Source organism: Ailuropoda melanoleuca, chromosome 4, assembly GCF_002007445.2.
Source record: "Ailuropoda melanoleuca isolate Jingjing chromosome 4, ASM200744v2, whole genome shotgun sequence".
In the NCBI taxonomy this organism is placed as follows: Eukaryota; Metazoa; Chordata; class Mammalia; order Carnivora; family Ursidae; genus Ailuropoda; species Ailuropoda melanoleuca.
In genome coordinates, this window is record NC_048221.1 from 44,749,227 (window position 1) to 44,773,468 (window position 24,242).

Here is a 24,242-nt window from a genome sequence, read left to right on the forward strand (position 1 = left end):
ATGTGAGACAGGAATCCATCAAAATCATAGAGGAAAACGTAGGCAGCAACCTCTACGACATCGGCCAAAGCAACCTTTTTCATGACACATCTCCAAAGGTCAGAGAAACAAAAGATAAAATGAACTTGTGAGACTTCATCAAGATAAAATGCTTCTGCACAGCCAAGGAAACAATCAAAAAAACTAAGAGGAAACCCACGGAATGGGAGAAGATATTTGCAAATGATACTACAGATAAAAGACTGGTATCCAAGATCTACAAAGAACTTCTCAAACTCAATACACGAGAAATAAATAAACAAATCATAAAGTGGGCAGAAGATATGAACAGACACTTTTCCAATGAAGACATAAAAACGGCTAACAGACACATGAAAAAATGTTCAAAATCATTAGCCATTAGGGAAATTCAAATCAAAACCACACTAAGATACCACCTTACGCCAGTTAGAATGGCAAAAATTGAAAAGGCAAGAAACTACAATGTTGGAGAGGATGTGGAGAAAGGGGATCCCTCCTACATTGCTGGTGGGAATGCAAGTTGGTACAGCCACTCTGGAAAACAGTGTGGAGGTCCCTTAAAAAGTTAAAAATTGAGAAACCCTATGACCATCAATTGCACTACTGGGTATTTACCCCAAAGATACAGACGTAGTGAAGAGAAGGGCCATACGCACCAAAATGTTCATAGCAGCTTTGTACTGCTATGAACCAGGGATGTACTGTATGGTGACTAACATAATATAATAAAAAAACATTAAAATAAAATTAAATAAAAAATAAAAACAATGAAGAAATGGCCAATAGGTGAAAATGAAATTTGAGGCAGAAGAAACAGCACATGTGCAAAGGCAGGAGATATAAAAATACAGTTTGCAGCAAGCTTCATCCATTGCTCCAAAGCTATCTCCTTAAGTCAGCCTGAAGTTTCTAAGGTGCAGTAAGGTAGTGAGAAAAGGATGCAGTGGTAGAGACATGACTATGTCAGAGGAGGAGCTTGAGATTGAGGAGACATGGAGAGTATTAAATATAAGATAAAAACCCTGAGTTCCAGTCCCAGCTCTGCCACTAACCAGCTAGGCAAGCCAATTCATTTTTCTGGGCTTATGTCTTCATCAGTAAAGTAAGAGTGTAAAACCAAGTTATTTCTAAGGCAATCTTTATGTCTGGAAATCTATAAAACTATGGTTAGTAGTCCTCTTACACCTATATTAAAAACACATATTTATACATATACACATAAAATGTTTATATTTTAATTTATACACATATACACACAAACATAAATAAATCTTCCACTTCATTTCAAAAGTATTTAAGACAGACTAAAGAAATACATACTGTTATATAATAAAGAATTTGTCTCATCTTGGACCCTGGTTCCCAGGAGATAATCTCAAAATCCTTGGCATTTCCTACATAATGGGAGTGACTTTGTTATTTATATGTCCCTTGTGTTATACCTGATTTACACTAATAAGATAACTAATGATGGGGGCTAATCACTGGGAAGACGAAACATGGGATTAGAAAGTTGGGTCTTTGAATCAGCCCAACTTCCAGGGAGGAGATGAGGACTAAAGATTAAGTTCAAACACATGGCCAATGATGTAATTAATCATGCTTATGTCATGAAACTCTAATAAAAACTCTGAACACCAAATCTCAGGTAAATTTCCTGGTTGCTGAATACATCAATGTGGAGGGTGATGCCTCCTGCTTCTATCCCAGACCTCATCCTAATTGTCTCGTCATTTGTCTGAACCTGATTGATAGGCTTTATAATAAAACTGTAATCATAAGTATAGTACTTTCCTGAATTTTGTAAGTCACTCTAGCAAATTATCAGACCTGAGATAGTCATAGAAATCCCCAAATTTGTAACCAGTTGGTCAGAAGTCTGGGTGGTCTGGAAACTTCTGAAACTGTGGCGGGCATCAGAAGTGAGGGTAGTTTTCTGGAAATTGTGCCCTTAACTTGTGGAGTCTGTGCTAACTCCATGCATTTGGTATCAGAATTGCATCATAGCATTGTAGTAACAGAAATGAAATAAATACACAGCTATAGCCAGGAGAAATAAGGATACAAAAATAAAATGATGAGAATTACTACTCATATCCTGGGAATGAATTCCAAGGCCTCTTCATAGGGATTTCAGACTCAACATGCGTGGTACTTAAGAACACAGGTTTAAAGCCACTCTTAGAGGACTCACATCCCAACTGTACTGTTTTCCATCTGAGTAACCACAGGCAAGTCTATGAGCCTCTGTTTCTTTATCTGTAAAATGGAGATAAAAATAAAGCCCACTTCATGGAATTATTGTAGGAACTAAGTGAGTCAATGCATAAAAGGTATTGAAGACAGTATCTGACACATAAGAACAATCCATACACATTATTAATACAGGCCGCTGTCAACACATCAAAGTCCAGTTCAATGAAACTAATTATTTTTTAAAAAGATGCAGTACAGATGTGAAACTCTCTAACAGTCTATCACAGCACTGTACAATTAAACTTCAGCAATGATCATAATGTTATATATCTAATGCTGTCTAATACAAAAGTCACTAGCCACACGTGGCTATTGAACACTTAAAATACAGGCATTTTGACTAAGGAACTGAATTTTTAAATTTTATTTTATTTTAATTTATTTAAATTTAAAAGAGCCACACGAAACTAGTGGCTGCCATATATTGTACTGCAGAGAGGTCAAGGGCCACATGTCCTTCAGGTTCTCTTTCTTGAACATTACTCCTCATGGCCAAACTTTGGGCAAGGACTGGGAAGATAAGAGTTCAAGTCCATTTAATTCTAAGTTACTACTTAAAGGAAGAATCATGTGTTCAATGTGCATCAAAGAAAAGAGCAGGTTTAATATTTTGTTATTAAAGCTAAGAAGCCTATCAACGAGAGCCAAACTATGGAAAGAGCTCAAATGCCCACTGACTGATGAATGGAAAAAGAAGATGTGGTGTATATATACAATGGAATATTATTCAGCCATCAAAAAGAATGAAATCTTGCCATTTGCAATAATGTAGACGGAGCTAGAGTTTAGGATGCTAAGTGAAATAAGTCTGTCACAGAAAGACAAGTGCCATATTATTTCATTCACATGTGGAATTTAAGAAACAAAACAGATGAACCCTTGGGGGTGGGGGAAGACAGAGAGAAACAAACCATTAGAGACTCTTAGAGANGGGTGGGGGAAGACAGAGAGAAACAAACCATTAGAGACTCTTAGAGAACAAACCAAGGGTTGACGGTGGAAGGTGAGTGGGGGATGGGCTAAACGGGTGATGTGTATTAAGGAGGGGACTTGTTATGATGAGCACTGGGTGCTCTATGTGATGAATCACTGAATTCTACTTCTGAAACCAATATTGCACTATGCCGACTAACTAGAATTTAAATAAAAATTTGAAGAAAAATAATAAAATAAAATAAATAAAATAAAAAAGTAAAATAAAATAAAAATGAAGTCAAGAAGCCTACCCATCAAGCACGAGCCTGGAGAAAAGGTCACAGACTGCCACAGGGAGATGGGTCAAGGTAATATTTGCAGATAAGAATAAGATTTTCCTCATATGACAATCCAGAGTTCACTACAATTTATAGTAAGAAGAGTTCCCAAAGTTCTATCTACTTTATCAGTTTATACTGAGAATTAAAAGAGAAAAAGGCGCATCAGAAACCAGGGATATACTGTATGGCGACTAACATAATATAATAAAAAAAAAACATTAAAAAAAATAAAAAAATAAAAGAGAAAAAGGCATATAACCGTTGGCACATTGCCTTGCACAACACATGTTTAATCAATTTTAGCTTTTTTATCATCATTATCAGAATTATTCTCTGCCACAAAATATGACTGTAATAACTACAACCTGAAAACTATATAAGAAAATATTAATAATGTCAATATAGGGCCCATATAATATTGAATTGCAAACAGTTTTAATTACTGATGAACCCTTCAAGATAAGCTAGTAGTAAGCAAACTAGTTGGCCTTCTATACAGGGCTTTTAGATTTTGACCAATTAAATGCTGGAGGAGCTCTGCCAAAACTGATGGCTTGGGTTTTGAAATAACTAATTTAAAGTAAAGTAATTAGATCTGAGGACTACCGTCTATAGATGCTACTATAAATTTGAGGAAGAAAAAATTGTATCATCAGCATTTAGGCAGAGGCTTATCTGTCTGTTCTCTATAGCAGGGAAGCATGGATTGGCTCATCCAGGGATAATATCAAGTCATTAAGATACACATTAAGAAAGAGAATCTGAAACATACTATATTTGTCTCCCTTGAAATTATCTAATCTGTCAAGAAATTGTCTCTAATGACCTGGAATCTGGAGAGTGGTGTTACAAGTCTCATACAAGTATAAGTAGCCAGAAGTCTATATCTAGGGCAAAGCCAATTCTTGTACATAAGCCAAGGGCTGACAGACGGTCAATAAATTCAACATTTTCAAAGTTCCCAAGAAACTTAATCACAAACTGATGAAGCTCTTATAATGTTGGTCAATAAGGCAAGAGCTGTGCCTAAAACCCAATATTCCTGAAAAAGATATTGTCCTGAGAAATCTAGAGTTGCAAATTATCAAGAAGGAAATAGGCCTACCTCTAAATGGAAAAGAGGAAAGAATGCATGTTTTACTGGAATCACCCTATATATAATTCCAGGCATTTGTTTACTCCTAGGTAACAGAAACAACAAATAGACAATGATTAGGCAAATGGCCTTTACCTGGTGCTTTATTTAATGAGAAACTATTACTGAGAACTCAACTTAGGTCTTCAATTTCAAGGCAGTTGATGCTGGGAGTTTTGCCCAGCATCACTCTTCTATGAGCACTAAAAAATAAACTAAGAATCCTATGTTTTTCATCTCTGGTGACTTAGCTCCAAAAAAGAAATACTGGCAGCTTCAAAGTATGCTTACCACCAGTTCTGAATTGCAGTGAGATTAAAGGGAACTAGTACAGTAGCAGAGCATGGCTGAGATTGGTCCCTTTGGGTACCATGAACTATACATAATAATTTAAATAAATCAGTTATATAACAGTAAAAGACACTACAAGATCAAATCGTGTATCAATTAGGAATATTTTAGGCTACAAGAAGAAAACATGAGTATGGTGGCTTAAATATTAGGAACTGATTTTTCCTCACATAAGGGGAAGTCAAGAGGCATGCAGTTGTTGGTTCTGGTTTACTGAGTTCCAGAGCCTCTGAATTCCCTTGATATTTCCCTTATGGACCCAGTTTGGTTGCTGCAGTTCAGGTCACATTTCAGTCTAAAGAAAATAAAAAGAAGAGGTGGCACCGATTGAAGAGTCCAATTCTAGACTAAAATCTTATGTGTGATCATTCAGGCCTGACTACAGGCAATTACAAGGCTTTGCTTGATAGGCATCACAGCTAGAAGCTGCCGTCCCCATACGAGACTTGGTGCACAGCCAATGCACTGCAATTTTCCAAAGAGAGTTACAGCCAGGGACTCAGCCCAATCTTCACCCCACCCCACTTAGGCTACCATGCTGATACATATCTGCATAAGCCTAGGCATCTCTATGCAGAGACACCCTAAACAGAGGCCTTTGATAAGGCCCTTCTGAGGCACCTCCACCAAGACTTCATTACCAAAGGCCCTAAGTAAAGCATTTTCTCCACTTTGGCTCAGTATTTTTCTACTCCTTACCTTTTCCCCTGTCCCTGTACCAGACCCCCCCCAGATCAGGCTCCACAGCAATAATACATTTCCCCCGTTTGTGAGGCATCCACCTGACCCTTGCCTAGTGCTGTTCCATGAGAAAAAATGGAACACTAGGGAACCAGTGACACTTTTTGCCTCCTGCTTGCAGTGTCACAATAAATAAATAGAGGCTTGATTGTTACTTTCAGTTTGACTCACTGTCCTCACTGACCGACCTCAATACGTGGCAGCTCAACATCTATATCAGGAAATCAAACCTTCCCAGAGACCATACAGCAGACTTCAACTTTTTCCTGGCCTTCACTGAAAATACGCATGGCTGTTATTAGGTGAACAGTGTATACAAAGAGAAAGGGGTTGGTCACCCAACCATCAGTGCCTGTTACAGTTTGGAAATTAGCTCTGTGAGGAAAACATAGACTAAGGAGCTTAGAAAAGAGATGTGTGTTCTGAGCAAGAAGGAGATGGTCTCATAAAAGATTAAACTTTAAACCGTGCTCTGAAAGACAGATAAGATTTATAGATAAGAAGGCATGACAGATGTAATAAATCTAATAAGGAAAGGTTTTAAAGCAGGAAAGCACTCCTGGGACAGAGAAAGGAACATCCTATTCTTCCAAAAAAGAATGAATGGAGAAAAAAAGTTTTTGTTTTGTTTTGTTTTTAAAGATTTTATTATTTATTTGAGAGAGAGAATGTGTAAGGAAGAGAGCACAAGCAGGGAGAACAGCAGAGGGAGAGGGAGAGAGAGAAGCAGACTTCACACTAAGCAGGGAGCCCAACTCAGGGCTCAATCCCAGGACCCTGAGATGATGACATGAGCCGAAGGCAGCCACTTAACTGACTGAGCCATCCAGCTCCCCCAGGAAAGAATGTTTTGATTCAGGAAGTAGAACACGCTTACCTCCCAAAATGATGGGGAGCATGCCATGGGAGAATTTTTAACATCTAGTGCTGGCAAGTAAACTAAGAAATGCCTATAAAAAAAATATACCATTTTCTATCCGAACATGTCAATAAATACTTATGACAAACAAGTCACCTTAATACACAAAGATTACACTCTCCAGAAAAAGCAAGTAAAAAGTGCCTCGTGCAACAAAAGGAAGAAAGCACAATTCTGCAACCATCTCTGCTTTTAACTCCCACTGAGATCCATGGGGTACCCATTCATGGATATGAAGCATATGGCCCTGAAAATATAAGCCTCTGAACTTACAATGAACAGGGTAATCTTTAAATTAAAACATGACATCAAAAAGGCTCGGAATAAACCAGTTTAAGTTGATGGTTTCTTTCTTTTTGTTTATTTTAGGCTTTTTGTGTGGAAAGAGAGATGGGGCCAGTGGTCACATGGAAAGCATACTCAATAATTGCAGCAGATAATATCAAAGCAATATTTTCTCTATATTTCCTAAGAGGCATGTTTCTCTTGTTTCTTATTAATTGGCAGTGACGGCCTAAACAAACAGTGGAAATAAAACCAGCAAGTCGGGTTCTTTCATGTCTCTTGTTATGCCTCCTATGGAGTAACAGACAGTTGGACACTGAAAAGCTCCAGGGCCAAGATCTTCCCTGTAATGTCCAAGTGAGCAACACCAGAAAGAAATCTGTAGTGAAAGCTCTCTTTCAAAATAGCTCTCAATGGTCCCATTTTGAAAGTAGATACTTTTTCTTCTCTGACCCCAATTGGTAATTAGATATTCCTGCTTATTAATCTACCTGACTGTTCCTGAATATTAAAATGTGGGATTCTGTGATTATGCAACTATGCTGGACACGGAAGGAAATAACAAACTGTAAACCCACAACGGTAACATCCTAAAAGTGAAGAGGACAATGCCAACCCCCGCCCCCCGCAAAAAGGAGACATTTTAATTAATATGCCTCCCTGTGGCTTTGCCTTTCTTCTTGTATGCTCAGCTGGAGTAATCAGAGGAAAACCTGAAGGGAGCCTCCCCAGAAGCCTCACTCAGCCCCTTCCAGCTGAGTCTCACTCTATGTTGGCAACTGTCTCCACTGAGGAAAGAACTTGGCATGATCTGTAAAGTACATCTGCTCTGAGGAATAATCCCTCCTGAGAACCACCAGGAAGTGGCCTATTCAAAAAGCAAAAAATGAAAAAATGAAAACCCTACTCACTTTAAAGAAAGAAACGAGAAACAATCATTTAAGAAAGATTCCTTCTAAGCTACTGGCATAGAATACAGCTTCCTCTTTAGAGATTTCCCCTTCTTTAGCAGCTTTTTAAAGTATAATTTATAATACCATAAAATTCACCCATTTAGAGCATACAGATCAGATTAATAAGTTTATACCGCTCTGTAACCATCATCAGACTCAAGCATTAGAACACTTTCATCACCTCCAAAAATTCCCTTGGGTCCATTTGCCATAAATCCCTACTCATACTCCCAGCCCTACGCAACCTGCTTTTTGTTTCTATAGTTTTGCCTATTCTGTAAATTTCATATAAATGCAACCATACAATATACATTTTTTGGTTTGTGTGTCTTCTTTCACTTACCATGTTTTTGAAGTTAATTCACATTTTTGCATATATAAGTAGTTCACTTCTTTTTATTGCTGAGTAGTATTCCATTGTACAGGTATTTTGTTTATCCATTCCACAGCTGGTGGACATTTAAATTGTTCCAAATATTTAGAGATGTTATGAGTAACATGAACATTCAGATAAAAGTTTTTGTGTGGGGGCGCCTGGGTGGCACAGCGGTTGAGCGTCTGCCCTTCGTCTCAGGGCATGATCCCGGCATTATGGGATTGAGCCCCACATCAGGATCCTCCGCTATGGGCCTGCTTCTTCCTCTCCCACTCCCCCTGCTTGTGTTCCCTCTCTCGCTGGCTGTCTCTATCTCTGTCGAATAAATAAATAAAATCTTTAAAAAAAAAGTTTTTGTGTGGACATATGATTTCATTTCTCTTGGGCAGATATTGTATCTAGAAAATAAATTGCTGGGTCACATGGTTCATATATGTTCACCTTTTTAGGAAACTGCCAGGCAATTTTTTTAAGTAGTTGTATCATTTTCCATTTCCATCAGCAAGGTATGAGAGTTCCAGTTTCTCTGTAACCCCTTAGTATTCTCAGTCTTTTCTGATTACATATATCCTAGTAAGTGTGTAGTGGTTTCTCATTGCATTTTAATTTGCATTTCCCGAATGACTAAAAATGTTGAACATCGTTTAATGTGCTTATTTACTATTCATAGATCTTTTATGGTGATCTATTCAAAATCTTACCCATTTTTTTTTAAATTGTGTTGTGTGTCTTCAGATGTAAGAGATTTTTTCATACTCTAGAAGTCCTTTATCAGATATATAATCTGCAAATATTTTCTCCCATTCTTTTTGCACTTCTCTCCCTTCATTTTATTAATGTATCTTTTGTAGAATTTTAATTTATCTTTTATGTTCATGTTTTTTTGTTTTCTAAGAAATCCAAGATCACAAATATTTTTTCCCTGTTTAATTCTAGAAGCATGATACTTTCAGCTCTGATATTTAGATCTATGATCCATTTTGAGAACTTTATGTACGGTATAAAGTAACAGTTGAGGTTTATTAATTTGCATATAGGTACCCAATTGTTCCAGCACCAATTGCTGAAAAAAACTCGTTTATTCCACTAAATTATCTTGCAAGCTTGTCAAAAATGAAGTGACTATAATAAATATATTTCTGGATCCTTTGTTCTATTCAATGATCTACAGTTTATGATACCAATATCACACTGTTTGGATTACTGTAGCTTTATAGTAAGCTTTGAAAATTAGGTACCATAAGTCTTCCAAGATTGTCCTTCTTTTCAAAATTGTTCTGTTTATTCTAGGTACTTTGCATTTCCATTTAAATTTTAGGATCCAGGGATACCTGGATGGCTCAGTCGGTTAAGCATCTGCCTTCGGCTCAGGTCATAATCCCAGAGTCCTGGGATCAAGCCCCATGTCAGGCTCTCTGCTCAGCAGGGAGCCTGCTTCTCCCTCTGCCTGCCGCTCTTGCCTTCTTATGCTCTCTCCCTCTCTCACTCTCTTTCTCCCTCTGTCAAATAAATAAATAATTTTTTTTTCACTTATTTATGTCTTCATTAATTTCTCTCAGTAATGCTTTGTAGTCTTCAGTATAGTTTTTAACTCTTTTTTGTTAAATTTATGCATAAGTACTTTATTCTTTTTGGTTCCATAGTTAACAACATTATTCTTTTAATTTTATTTTTGGATTGTTAATTATTAATAAATAAAAAATTATTTTTGCATAGTGATCTTGTGTCCTGTGATCTTGCCAAACTTGACTATTAATTCTAACAGCTTTTTGACAGATTCTTTAGGATTTCCAACATACAAGTCATATTGTCTGTGAATAAAGATAATCTTACTTCTTACCTTCTAATGTATGTCTTTAATTTCTTATTCTCACTTTACTGCACTGGGGATTTTACTCATTTTGTCTCTAGTATGAGTTATAATAAAAGTTTTTCTCACATTATCATTTGTGGTAAAATTCATTTTTATGGTTTCACTATAGACCAGATTATTTAAATATTAGAAGGATCTTATAGATCTAGTGTAACTCTCTCCATTTACAGGCAAAAAGCACAGTTTGAAGATATGGATATGTAATAGAAAAAAAATGTGTCTTGACCCTTAAATTATACAATGCACAAAAATTAATTTGAAATGGGTCATAGACCTAAATGTGAAAGATAAACAATAGAGCTTCCAAAAGAAAACATTTAAGAGAACATCTTCATGACCTTGGGATAAGCAAAGACAAAATGGCATTCCTAATTTATAAGGATATCCTAGAAATAAAGAAGAAACTCACAGTGCAATAGAAAAACAAAAAAAAGATGCCAGAAAAAAAAAATCCAAATGGTCCTTAAATACATAAAAAGTCATTCAACATAACAAATCAACTGTATACTAAGAACAACCAACTAGAAAATGTAAACTAAAAAATATAAACAATTAAATAGCAATAAAAGACATCAAATATCTTTGACTTCATCTAATAAATTTTGGTTAAGAGTTCTTTACTGAAAACTACAAGACATTGCTCAAAGAAGTTAAAGAAGGCTTAAATAATATCCATGGACTGAAAAATGAGAAGGTCAATTTCCCCAAAAATTTATTTGTAAATTCAGTGCAATCCAAATTTTTAGCTGGGATTTTCCACACTTATTCTAAAATTTATATGGAGATGCAAAGGACCTAGAAGAGCAAATATAGTATCAAGGAAGAATAAAACTGGTAGATTTACACAACCACATGTCAATACTTAGAAAAAAAAACTGCAATAATTAAGGTAATGTGCTCTCTTTACTGATGGAACAGAATAAAGAGCCCAGAAATAGTCCCAGACATACATGGTCACCAGTTTACAGAAAACACACCACTGAGTTCAGAAGGGAAAGGATGATCCCTCTTTTCCTCTGTAAATGGTGCTGGACCATTGGATATGTAATAGAAAAAAAATGTCTCTTGACCCTTAAATTACACAATGCACAAAAATTAATTTGAAATGGGTCATAGACCTAAATGTGAAATATAAACAATAGAGCTTCTGAAAGAAAACATTTAAGAGAACATCTTCATGACCTTGGGATAAGCAAAGACTTCTTAAACAGGATACATAAAACACCAACTATTAAAAAAAGATTGGTAAGTTCATCTTAATTTAAATTAAGACCCTTAGTGCTCCAAAAGATAGCATTAAGAGAGTGAAGGCAGAATATAAACCCAATTAAAATGAATAAAAGGTTTGAAAGACACTCATAACAAAGAATATCCAAGCACCTGGGTGGCTAACTCAGACTCTTGGTTTCGGCTCAGGTCATGATCTCAGGGTCATGAGATTGAGCCCCGCCTCAAGCTCCACATTCAGTGAGAGTTGGCTGGAGATTCTCTCTCTCTCCCTCCCTTTCCCTCTGTTCTTCCTCCCCCCCCCCACTGCACAGTCTCTCTCCCTTTCTCTCTCTTTCTCACAAATAAGAATATCCAAAAGTTCAATAAACATATGAATAGTGCTCGACATTATTCGTCATCAGGGAAATATAAATTAAAACCACAATTAAATACCACTACACCTTTACCAGATTGGCTAAAATTAGAAAGATTGATAACACACCAACTCTTAGCAAGGCTATGGAGCAAATCTAACTCTCATATATTGCTGCTGGCAGTGCAAATTGATATAACCACTTTGGAAAACTACTGTAACTACTAAAGCTAAATATACCAGCAACATTAATCCTGGGTTTATCCCCAAAGAAAACATTTACAATGTATCTTCTGAAACACATACTAAAATTTTTTAGTGCAGCTTTATTTGTAATAGCCTAAATCTAGACACATCTAAAATGTCCATCTCCTGGAAAATTGGTATAAAATTGTTATATATTTAATAGAAAAAAATACAAAGCAAATTAAAAAATGAACTAATGTTTACATGCAAGAATATAGACAAATCTCTCACACATGGAAGTTTAGGGAAGAAGCCAGACATAATAAAACACACACTATATGATATCAGTTGTATAAAATTAAACTACTAATCTATATGATGGCATTCAGCATGATGGTTAGTACTGAGCAAAAAGAGGCAAGAGTCGGGCGCTTAGGTGGCTCAGTTGGTTAAGCATCTGCCTTCAGCTCAGGTAATGATCTCTAGGTCCTGGGATCCAGTCTGTGTCGGGCTCCCTGCTTAGTGGGAAGTCTGTTTCTCCCTCTCCTTCCTGTGCCCCTCCCCACACCTGTTCTCTCTCTCTCTCTCTCTTATAAATAAAAAAAAATTAAAAAAAAAAAAAAAAAAGAGGCAAGAGTCAATTGTCCAGGGTACTAGAAATGTTTTATATCTTATCTTGGTGATGGTTATATGGGTTTCTACATATTCAAAAATTCATCAAGATGTAAATTCAACATTTGTGTACTTTACTGTATCTTTTACTTCAAAAAATGCTAAGGATGCTCAAAATCACTCAAGATAAATGTAAATTAAAACTATCTTGAGATACCATTTATTGCCTATTAATAAAAAAAAAAGAAAATCCAAAAAGTTATTTGATACGCTCTCTTGGCAAAGCTATGGGGAAGCACAAACTTACATTGTTAATGGGAATGCAAAATGCTGCAATCTATATGAAACACTGACTGCATCTACCCTTTGACAATCTCTCTCTGGAACCTGTACCCACATGAAGTGACATATGTATAAGATTAATCTTCGTGATATTGTTTGAAATAGGAAAAAAATTTTTAAATGACCCAAGAGTTCAGCTAGAGGGGACTGGTTGAAAAAATATCTCATATCCATGCAGTGGAACAGTATGTAACTGTCAAAAAACAAACAAGTACTATGTATTACTATGTGCTATGTGAAATTATGCAACTATAAAAAATATGTAATTATTTTTTAAAAAGAGGGAGATGCCTGTGTACCAAAATGGAGAGAACTCCAAGATACATTACTAAATGGAAAATATGGCATAGAACAATGAATACAGAATACAATTTTTAATAAAAAAAGCAGAAAATGAAATATATATTTACATTTTCATTTATGTGCATAATAAAACAATGAAAGTACAAACAAGAAACTAATAAAAATTGTTAACCACAGGATAGTGGGGGTAGGTAACAGGGTCAACAAGAGAGACTTCTCAATATACACTGTTAGGAAATAATGTTGACTTTTGAACCATGTAAATGTCTTAACTATTTTTTAAAAAGAACCTGAAACTATTTAAAAAGAACATGAAAAAAAAATGAGGTGCATTTAAATACTGCTACTGAAATTCACCTGGGGGGAAAATGATTTATATCAGCTGAGAAATGATTTTTGGAGAAACGGAACTTTATACGGTTTTTGAAAGATGGGTATGGCCTGATTTGACATCTACTGTCACATTTCAAAATGGATGGGAACTTCACTTTGAAATCTTATCACCTTAGTCAAAATGTTCTGTTGAATATTGTGTTACTTGCTTCATTCAGCATAGTGGTCACTTCTGGGAAGTGAGGGAGAGAAACAGGGGTGGGGTAGGGAGAATTTCACAGGGGCCTGAACTACATCTACACTTTATTTCTTTTAAAATATATGTAATATAATAAAAGACATGAAGCAAAAAATAACAACACGGAAAGATCTGACAAACCTGGGTGGTAAGGTGAAAAAAAGTTCAATTGTGTCCTTTATATTGAAGACACCAGGGGCTTCTGAGAGGAACAATAGATCTATTTAAGACAAAACATTTGGGGCTCCTGGGTGGCACAGCGGTTAAGCGTCTGCCTTCGGCTCAGGGCATGATCCTGGCGTTATGGGATCAAGCCCCACATCAGGCTCTTCTGCTATGAGCCTGCTTCTTCCTCTCCCATTCCCCTGCTTGTGTTCCCTCTCTCGCTGGCTGTCTCTATCTCTGTCAAATAAATAAATAAAATCTTTTAAAAAAAAAAAAAAAAGACAAAACATTTTATTGTTTATTGTGGACAAGCAATACAGGGAAGAATAAACATGTCTGAAGCCAAAAAACAAAACAACACAATAAAACTAACAACCACAACAACAAACACAGAAGAGTTTGGCTCATCAAGAAGTCACAATAAAGCCAGCTAAGAATGCTAAGCTGTGAGTGTTCAGAACGGAGCAAAACTCAGCCTGCATGAGTACCCTGCTGCTGTGAGTGGGGCCAAGGCCAGAACATCAAATGTCAGACTTCATGTGAGGGCATCAATTTATAAACAACCAGAAGCCTATTTTTCTTGTAATTCCTGTAGGCAATGAACATAGTTTCCAAATTGAAAACTAGACCAAGTAACCATGAAACCTTCAGAGACAACATTTTGTACATATTTCATGATTTCTTTTTAGGGAAATGCACAAGGTCTAATTACACAAGCTGTTTATTCTCCTCATTAGCCTTTTGGGTTTCAGCATGTGTGGATTTTCTTAAGCTTTTCTCACTATTAAATCAGCCAAATTCATACTCACAGAGGAAGTCAGATTCCAGCATGCAGCTCTACAGCAGATCTCCAAGCTACCCAAACCCATGGGGTAATCAAAAACATTCTGTCTGCTGCTATTTGGCTTTTTTATTTCCTCCTGCAAATAGCTGTAGCAGGATTCATGTCAACACACCCACCCCCACAGGTTTAGCCTGTTTAACTGCAATTAGTCTCCTGAGTAAGATCCTTTTTGTCACTTGGTAAAGGTGAAAAGAACAGAAGGTGAAGAGAATAGATTATTAATAAAATAAATACATAATACTTTATATTATTCAAATTATTTACCTTACATTATTCCAAATTCCAAAGCACTTCTACATATTTGATCCTTATAATTCATTGAGGAAGCAACGCATTTTGCATTCCCATTTTACAGATGAGGAAAGCTACAGTACAGGGAAGTCAAGTGGCCTCAAAAAGTTATACAGCTCGTAAGTGGCTGGAACCCATACTCATATACCTTCGGGCCCTATTCCGGAGTTCTTTCCACTATGCCAAACATCTAGCAGGCTCAACCCAAAAAACTGAACAACAGATTACAAATTTCTTTCCATCCATAAGATGCAAATTCTCACACAGTCATGGTTCCCAATATATCCAGTTCCTAGATGTTTTGGAGACCAATCTTTACCCAAATCTCAATTTTCCCTCTTTGGCTTGCCACAGATCTAAATTTCCAACATTAAAGGTCATTCCTCTGGCCAAAAAGCTGGACTTCACCATGTTGGCAATTTTTCCCGAGGTATATGCATCAGACATAAACTGGGAATATGTTAAAAATTTAAATTCCTATGCATCATCCTAGATCCATGGAATCAGATTCTCTTGGGGGTAGGGGGGTTAATTTAAGAATGAACATTTTTAACAAGCTCCCTCCATGCACTGTTAATAGTTTTAAAGTTAAGGGGCGCCTGGGCNTATGTTAAAAATTTAAATTCCTATGCATCATCCTAGATCCATGGAATCAGATTCTCTTGGGGGTAGGGGGGTTAATTTAAGAATGAACATTTTTAACAAGCTCCCTCCATGCACTGTTAATAGTTTTAAAGTTAAGGGGCGCCTGGGCGGCACAGCGGTTAAGCCTCTGCCTTCGGCTCAGGGCGTGATCCTGGCGTTATGGGATCGAGCCCCACATCAGGCTCTTCCGCTATGAGCCTGCTTCTTCCTCTCCTACTCCCTGCTTGTGTTCCCTCTCTCTCTGGCTGTCTCTATCTCTGTCGAATAAATAAATAAAATCTTTAAAAAAATAAAAATTAAAAAAAAAAATAAAGTTAAGAATCACTGCTCTCAGCAAAGAAAAGCCCAAGATGTTTTGAGTCAAAGACTAGAATATCAAAGGATTATTTTAAAAAACGTAAGTGGAAGCAATGTTTAACATGTGCTGGAGTGAACAGACTGGACAACCGGTCTGACATTATAGCAGCAGCCCAACCTGAGAAGCACGAAGGGTAGGAAGGATAAATATGGGAATAGAAAGAAAAACTGTAAGGGGTATTACATAAGTCACTATAATTTTCTTCCTTTGTCTTCTACGAAATGTCTATACTTACTGTACATTATTTCTTTCATTTTACCTAGGCTCCATTACCCATTACTAAGAGGCTGAGTCAATTCTGTGAGCATATTTCATGGGTGCCACAGTTCAGCTCCTTGCCCTGTGTGTGTGCTACACTTCACACAAGGGGATTTAGCTATGGTTCATGCAAGATGGCTTAATTAGTCTCTTGTGACTAAAACTGAGCTCTTTTGCTAAATTCATTTAGATTAGAAAAAAGGTAGTGAGTTACCAATAGTGGTATCCAAAGCATTTCAAATTCATTTTTAAAACTATAACTCTCCAGGCTTTTCATGTATGTTGAAGAAGTTCATGAAAGCATCACTTTCCAAATCATTCCATGTGACTCACATTTTGTTCCCAGAATGCATGGCCTGGAAAAGCTCTCATTTTCATTTGTTTCCCTTTGCCCTTTGTTCTCACTTTCCCTCTTCTCTGTCTTGCCTCCTTTCTCTCTGTGTATATAAAACACATTCAAATAGTGACAACGTTAATCTCAATGATTTAAATCTTTATCTTTTTCAGTCAGAAATCACATCAGTGTAGTTCATTCTACCACTGACTTGCTATAGGAGTTTGAGTAACTCAACCCTCCCTCCTGGAGCTCAGTTTCCTTATCTCATTTTACAGATAAGACTACTCCTGGGTATTCAAGCTCCCTCCAATTCCAATATTCTACAGTTCCGAGTTGACTTCTCTGGATCCCTTCCAGCAACGTGAAAGTTTAAAATCTCTTGATCCAAATTACTCTTTGGTTCATTTGAGTTCATAGCGTTTAAAATGTCTGTAAGCGCGTACACTAGAGTCTTAGGCTACAGCAGTGGAGCTATAATAAAGTTGGCTTAGCTACTTAACTGTCTGCCCACACATATTTCTCACTGCAACTTCTTTAATCAGGTCTAGTGAAACTAGGTAAGGAAAAGGATTCTTAATGAAATAAGCAATCCTCTTAGCATCTGGTCACATCAGAGAAGTGTCACATGCCTTTTATTCACCACAAGGCCTCTCTATGGTTAATTTCCCATTGTCTTCCCCTTTCAACCATCATACTCACCAAGAAACATGTGATGATGCCAAGGACACATATGGCACAGCATTAGCAGTGCTAAGATGAACATGTTTCCTGCTTTCCTAGAGCTAGCTAGCGTGATAGGGACAGTGAAAGGAGGAAGTTGTTTAAGTTGTCAGGAATCTAAATAGTCAAAATGCACCTTCTCATCAAGTTAAAAGCAGCATAAAGTTTGGGTTTGGCTTAGTTGTTTTTTGTTTGATTGTTTTTTCCTTTGGCATTTTAAAAAAACGCACAGATGCTAACCATAAATAAGTAAAAAGCCACAACCTGGTGCCTATACTTCTGAAAGTCCTGTCCCATTTCCCAGTGATTAGACAACACTCTTATTATATCCTAACTTAAGATCCACCACAATATGGACATACCATTCACTCATCTTGCATTTGACAAATATTTGTTAAATGCCAATTATGTGCCAGGCACTATACAAGGAGCTAGGAATACTCTGGTGAATAGGACAGACATAGTCTGCCTTCACGATAGTTAAATTCATGGTGGGGGGTGGATGAAAAATATTAATCAAACATCTACAGGAATAAAATGTAATATGTATTATACAGGTATCTTTTACATACATACACACACACACACACACATTTAGAAAAAAGTGAGGAAGCATAGACACTCATTTGTTAATGGTAGCAATTGCCAAGGGGAAAGATTATGGAATTTATTTTCCTTTTCTTCCTTATAATGTCTTAAATATCCTCTGATATTTTTTTAAGATTTATTTATTTATTTGAGAGAGAGAGAGAGCAGGGAGAGGACAGAAAGACAGGGAGAGGGAGAGAAGCAGACTCCCCATTGAGTGCACAGCCTGATGAACCTGAGATCATGACTTGAGCAGAAATCAAGAGTCAGACATTTGACTGACTGAGCCTCCCAGGCACCCTCCCTCTTACTTTTTTTCCAAGCACTACATTTTTGAGGAATAAAGCCAATGTAAATATTTCATGTTTTGGAAGATTTATTGACATAGGGAAATGTCATATATTACTAAAAATTAAAGTTGTAAAACAGCATGTATAATAAGATTTCATTTTGATTATATAATACAATAGAAACAAACTAGAAAGACATGTACCAAAATACTAATAGCAATTACCTCTGGTGTGACAAGAGATCATTTTGTTTTTTATGCTTTTAAAAAATTACCCAAGCTATCTACATTGAGCATGTATTAACTTTTTATTTATTTTGCCCTTGGAGTCTTAGCTCCTCTGGGGAGCATTCTCTGACCTTCAGGACCCTTAACCCACATGCTCTGTATTGGCTAAATGTGTATAAAACTGGGTGAATCTATTGTGATTTTAACACCATGACATACTGTTCTTAATTATTTTTCTTGTGAGAGAGGTAGCAAGTGCTTGATTTCTTTCACCCACACTAGTATTTGATCATGGGTCAGTAAATACTGGGAGCTTAACTGATCACTCTCAAATCCTACCAGCATACATTGCCACCAGTGTTTAGGGTTGGGTTTTGAGTTACACAGGCAGTAGAACTCCCCAACAGTCTCCATCCTTTATTCCAAGCTTTCCCCCAGAATGCCTGTCATTTTCATCTTCTTACACAGAAGGCACCTCCAAGGGGTAGAAACTCATTTCTAAACTGTGAACTTTTCTGCCTCAGCCCATCAAGGTTCACTGTAAAAAGGAGAACCAGCAGACAAACAGAAGGAACAGGCTTATTATTATAGAACATAATTTATTACCCACAGGATTCCTGAGTCACTGCCGCTGGGCAAGGAAATAGAGATTCAGAGAATCTTGAACCTTGAAGGGAAGCAAGTGTGAAGCTGAAGCTTACCAATGAAGAAACAGGGTACAGAGATAATAAGTGACATACCCTGGGTCCCACAACAAATTGAAGGCAGAGTCGCTTCTCCCACTGCAGCAGGCTGAGAGATAAACTAAAATACAAAAACAAAAAAACAAAAAAAAAACCTCTACAGAATGAAAGAACAATAATGGAAATGGGAAACTGTCACATTTGCCTCTGATTCTGTACTGTTTGAATTTTTTTATAAGGAAACAACAATATTTCTAAGTTGATGATTAATGATCAAATCTAATAAGATATACCTTTTTAAAATAAAAAAAACTTGACAAACAATGATTTTTACTAATAACATCAGCTCTGGACAGATTTCTGGGACTGTTTGTTGAGTTTCTTATCAAATTCATGCAGCACCCTCCAGCAGCAGTGCGCTGTGGTTAAGGGAATGGACTTCAGGATCAAGCAGGTTCAAGTTTGTATATAAACTTTGCTTCTTACCTTAGCGTGTGATTTGGCAAGTTAATTAACCTCTTTGTGCCTCTGTTTCCTTAGCAGAAAAATGGAGATAATAATACTACATAGCTCACAGGGTAAGAATTAAAAAGGATGATGCATGAAAGTGCTCAAAACAGTGCCTGGAGCAGAGCAGCAGCTCACTTTGCCTACTCGTTTCTCATCATCACATTCCTTCAGGCTACTGTTCTTACTATCACCACTCCCAGGCTGGTTTTGTGACACAGGACAGAAGTCACTTTTCACTCAGCTGCTTTATTCAGATTGTTCTTGCTCCCCAGAATGGCCTCCCCTTTCCTTTCTATCCATCAAAAGTCTACATTTTCTTCCAGACTCAAGGTTCATCCCTCCAAAATTATCCCCAAATCACTGTCAGAAAAAATTCCCCTCTCCAAATGGTTATTACTTATTGGGAGAGTGGCCATATATTTAAATATAATGAGCAAACACAGTAAGAGAATATGGAGCAGAGGAAAGACCCTGAGCTTCTGAGTCAGAAGCCTCTAAAAATTGCTAATCTGCCAACTACCAGCTGTGTGACCTGGAACAAATCACCTTAAATTCTCTGAGCCTTCATTTCTTCAAACTGTTAAATAAGGTTCATAATCCCTCCAGCCATTTCTTCTGTCAGGAACAGCCTGATATAGAAAAGCATTAAGGATAAGAGCAAGCAAAAAAGAACAGGAATAAAAATGGGAGAATCAAGAGTAGGCAAAAAAAAGAAAAAAAAACTGGCAAGGAGGGTGTGAGGGCTAATGAAGATGGACAGAGCTCAGCTGAGGGAAACTGTGCAGGGGACTGCATGTCCATCCTTAGGAGAAAAGGCAGTTATGATTCCTATGGGCAGAGGAAGAGGGGCCACATACTACCAGATTGGTTAAGATAATAGTTCCTATCAGAAAGCAAAGCAGGTGACCTTGGTAACAGTTAGGAAAAGACCTGAAAAGGGGAGGAAGAGGCAAGAACTTAGCTTTGCAAGTATAAATCAATAGCCTCGTTGGGATGCTTAGGTACAAACTATGTAACTAGGATCTGTTTTATATTGATTTAGCACATCATGTTTGAGGCATATTATGATACTGCACTAATTTTTAGCTTCCTAACACACTTCCCCCTCTTATCTTTATAAAAAACCGCGCCATGTGCACCCCCAACCCCACCCTGGGCTCACAGAGATAGACAGATGACCCAGATCTGGCCAATCAGAATACCTCATTTCTAAAATGCTACTTAAAATGTTTCAACCAGGGGCGCCTGGGTGGCACAGCGGTTAAGCGTCTGCCTTCGGCTCAGGGCGTGATCCCGGCGTTGTGGGATCGAGCCCCACATCAGGCTCATCCGCTATGAGCCTGCTTCTTCCTCTCCCACTCCCCCTGCTTGTGTTCCCTCTCTCGCTGGCTGTCTCTATCTCTGTCTAATAAATAAATAAAATCTTTAAAAAAAAAATGTTTCAACCAGGACAGCAAGGGCACCAACAGTCAGGATAGGCTCCTGCCATGGATAACCATTAAGACTATACCAGTACACATCAGCTGAATGTCAGCCCTGTCCATTCCCTGGGCACATGATGAATCCAACAATGCATCCATGAATAAGTTGGGCCAAAGTGGATCCTTTTCTGACAATGACAAACAGACCTTGGGAAAAAGAAGCAAAGCTCTTTACATTGTTACAGCTAAGAAAGCCTGAGATAAGACAAAAAGTGAAAACAATCAGAGACAGGCAGAAATGAGAGATGAGCTGAAAGAAAACTCTGGTGAAATTGTATCCTGATTCTCAAGTCCCTGGGTCCTGCAGTTCTTTCTTTAATTCTGTGGTCTGCACCATCATCCTTTCCAGTTATCTGAGCCAGTCAAGTCTATTTTTTCTTAAGTTTGTTCAAATGGATTTGTCACATACAATCAAGTATTCTGACTAAAAACCTGCTTACTGTGGCAAACCTTAGCTTGCACAAAAAGTGACTATGTACCAAACTAATTACAGTAGAAAGACAAGGAACCATTAGAAGGAGAAAGAACGAAAAGGCCCTGAATCTGGATATTCACTCTCTGGTGAAAAAAATCTCCACTTTAGCACATCTGGCCACTGGTAATAGTTTGATAATTAACTGTAGATAAGTGTCTGCTGATAATTGTGCCCAAAAGTCTCCAGGGTGCCCCTCTGTGTAACAGCAACCCTGTATCATGCTAACCCCTACCCCACATCTCCAGTTTTCAGTCTGCTTCAAGTTAAAATGCATCTTCTCCTGTGTGCAAATACCACTGACCCCAGATTGTTTCAAGCAAGCAAATTCCACTGTGAAAAACTATTACTTTCTTAGCATTCTCCAGAATGGAGGCTCAGGGATTTATATAGAGTAAATACCCAAGGGATGTTTCAATAATAAAAGAGTGGCCACATACCAGATTACAAAACTCTTCAGGCTCCCAAGTACCTCAGTCTACATATATAGGCCCAGCTGATATGCATGCAAGCAAAAAGCACTAAATAGTCCAAATCCCTGGGGACCAGAGTTTAAATGACCAAAACTGATGGGCCTGTCAGATCCAAATCTAGATGACCTTAACTGTGAGCAGTGAGTAGGGAAAGGTCAGCTGAAGTTAGAAAAGCCTCAGTAAGTTCTAAGAAAAATCCCTGAAGTGCAAATATTCAAAAATGCAGAGCTCAGGAAAAGCCTGCACAGTAAACACCTTCAATTAATCCCACCTATAAAAGTTCATTATCATGGTCAGATGACCTTGGTTAGAGATCACTAGGTTTACAATTGCTTGTGGCTTATTGTAATGCTATGCATCAAGGGCAGCCAACAAGACAGGAACATAAAGGAAAGATGACTCATCAGAAAGCAGGAGAATAGGAGCAGACACAGAATAGGAGATTGGACATTACATCCACTATCTCCCAAGTCATACAGATGTCTGATCAACCTTTACCCTGACTGGGGAAATTTTTGACCAACTCCAAATACACAGGGTCCATTAATTCTCCATTTATAAGCAATGGTGGTAAGCATTCAATAAATGTTAACTACGTGCTAGGCACTGTGCTAAGCACTTTGTAAGCACCAAGTTAACACTTGGAAAAAGCTTGGCATCACATTTAGACACTTAGCAAAGGCTGAATAAATGTTGGTTACTAAAATCATCATCATTTTTAATCTTCACAGTACTTCCATGAGTTTGGTACTTATTTTGTTATGGTTATTTAATAGATCGGGAATTGGAGGCTTAGAGACATTGAGAGAGCTGTACAAACTTACTCTATTAACAGAGGAGTCAGGATTCTAAACTAGAAAACCTGGCTCAAGAGCTCTTAAACTTCATACTCTACTGCGATCCTTCAGTTCAAAAAAGGACTTTTCAAAATCCAGGCAGCAGCCCTGACAATAATGTTTATAAGACACTGTGTAAGCATAATCTACTCACTTCTTTCTATCCCCCATTCTGGTGGTTCCGAACATTTCTATGCAAAAAAATCACCCAGAAAGCTTGTTAAAACACAGGTTTCTGGGTCCCATTCCCAGAGTTCCTAAATCAGAACCTGTGTGGCTGGTAGGGTTTGAGAATTTGCTTTTTTAGAAAGTCCCCTGGTGATGCTGCTGCTGGCGGGCACTATACTTTAGCAACAACTGCCCTATTCTTGCCCTCACCTTTTGTCTCTACCAATCACTGAAATGACTAAATTTCCCAAGAAATACTCCAGAGCTTCATTAGGTGTAAAGCTATGATCACAGAACATCTGTCTCCCTTCTTCTCCCACACTCTGATTTCCTTGACTATTTAATGCATTCATTCCACACGTAATTACCAAGCTCCTATTTGGCAGCCACAGGAACTAGAATACCACTACAAATACTGTAGAATCGACTGCCAACCTAGAGAAGCACACAGCAGATGTTAACTAAATGAACACACAAAATACACTAAATCTCAAATTGGACAAGTGCTATGAAGAAAAACAACTATAAGGGGCACCTGGGTGGCTCAGTTGGTTAAGCGTCTGACTCTTGGTTTCAGCTCAGATCGTGATTTCATGGGTGCTGAGATCAAGCCCCTGGTCAGGCTCCATGCTCAGCAGAGAGTCTGCTTAAGGATTCCCTCCCTCTGCCCCTCCTCCCTCTCTCTCTCTCTAAAATAAATAAATAAATCTTTAAAAAAATACAAAAAAAGCAATTCTATTCTAAAAGGGAAAGCCATGAGGGAGACTATAGTGGAACTTTGTTGGCTTTTGTCCATCTAGTATGCAAGTTTGCCTGTGTCTCCCTTCCACACTCCTCACCCCTATCCACCCCATGCATGCACATATATGTTCTCCACACTACATTGGGAGAATATATCCAAAAAAGGGCTCCATGCCCTCCCCTAACCCAAGCCTAGCCAGGCCCATGAAAGAGGGATATAAAGTAGTCTTTAGACATGCTTCTCCTCCCCCACCACATGGTAGAATAAGCCTCTAGACAGAGAGAATGAGTTCAACAGTGAGTCACCAAGCTGAGAGATGGGAAAGACAGAAAAGAGCCAGAACCTAGGAGGTATTGTTTTTGAGTCCCCAGATCTAGTCATGCCTGAAGCCA

General features: G+C 37.7%; 1 pseudogene; it reads right to left on the reverse strand.

Annotated features, from left to right (window-relative positions):
• LOC109488689 overlaps window positions 1-23,461 on the reverse strand; it is a 24,461-nt pseudogene extending 1,000 nt beyond the window's left edge.
• Between the last annotated feature and the right edge of the window lie 781 nt (window positions 23,462-24,242).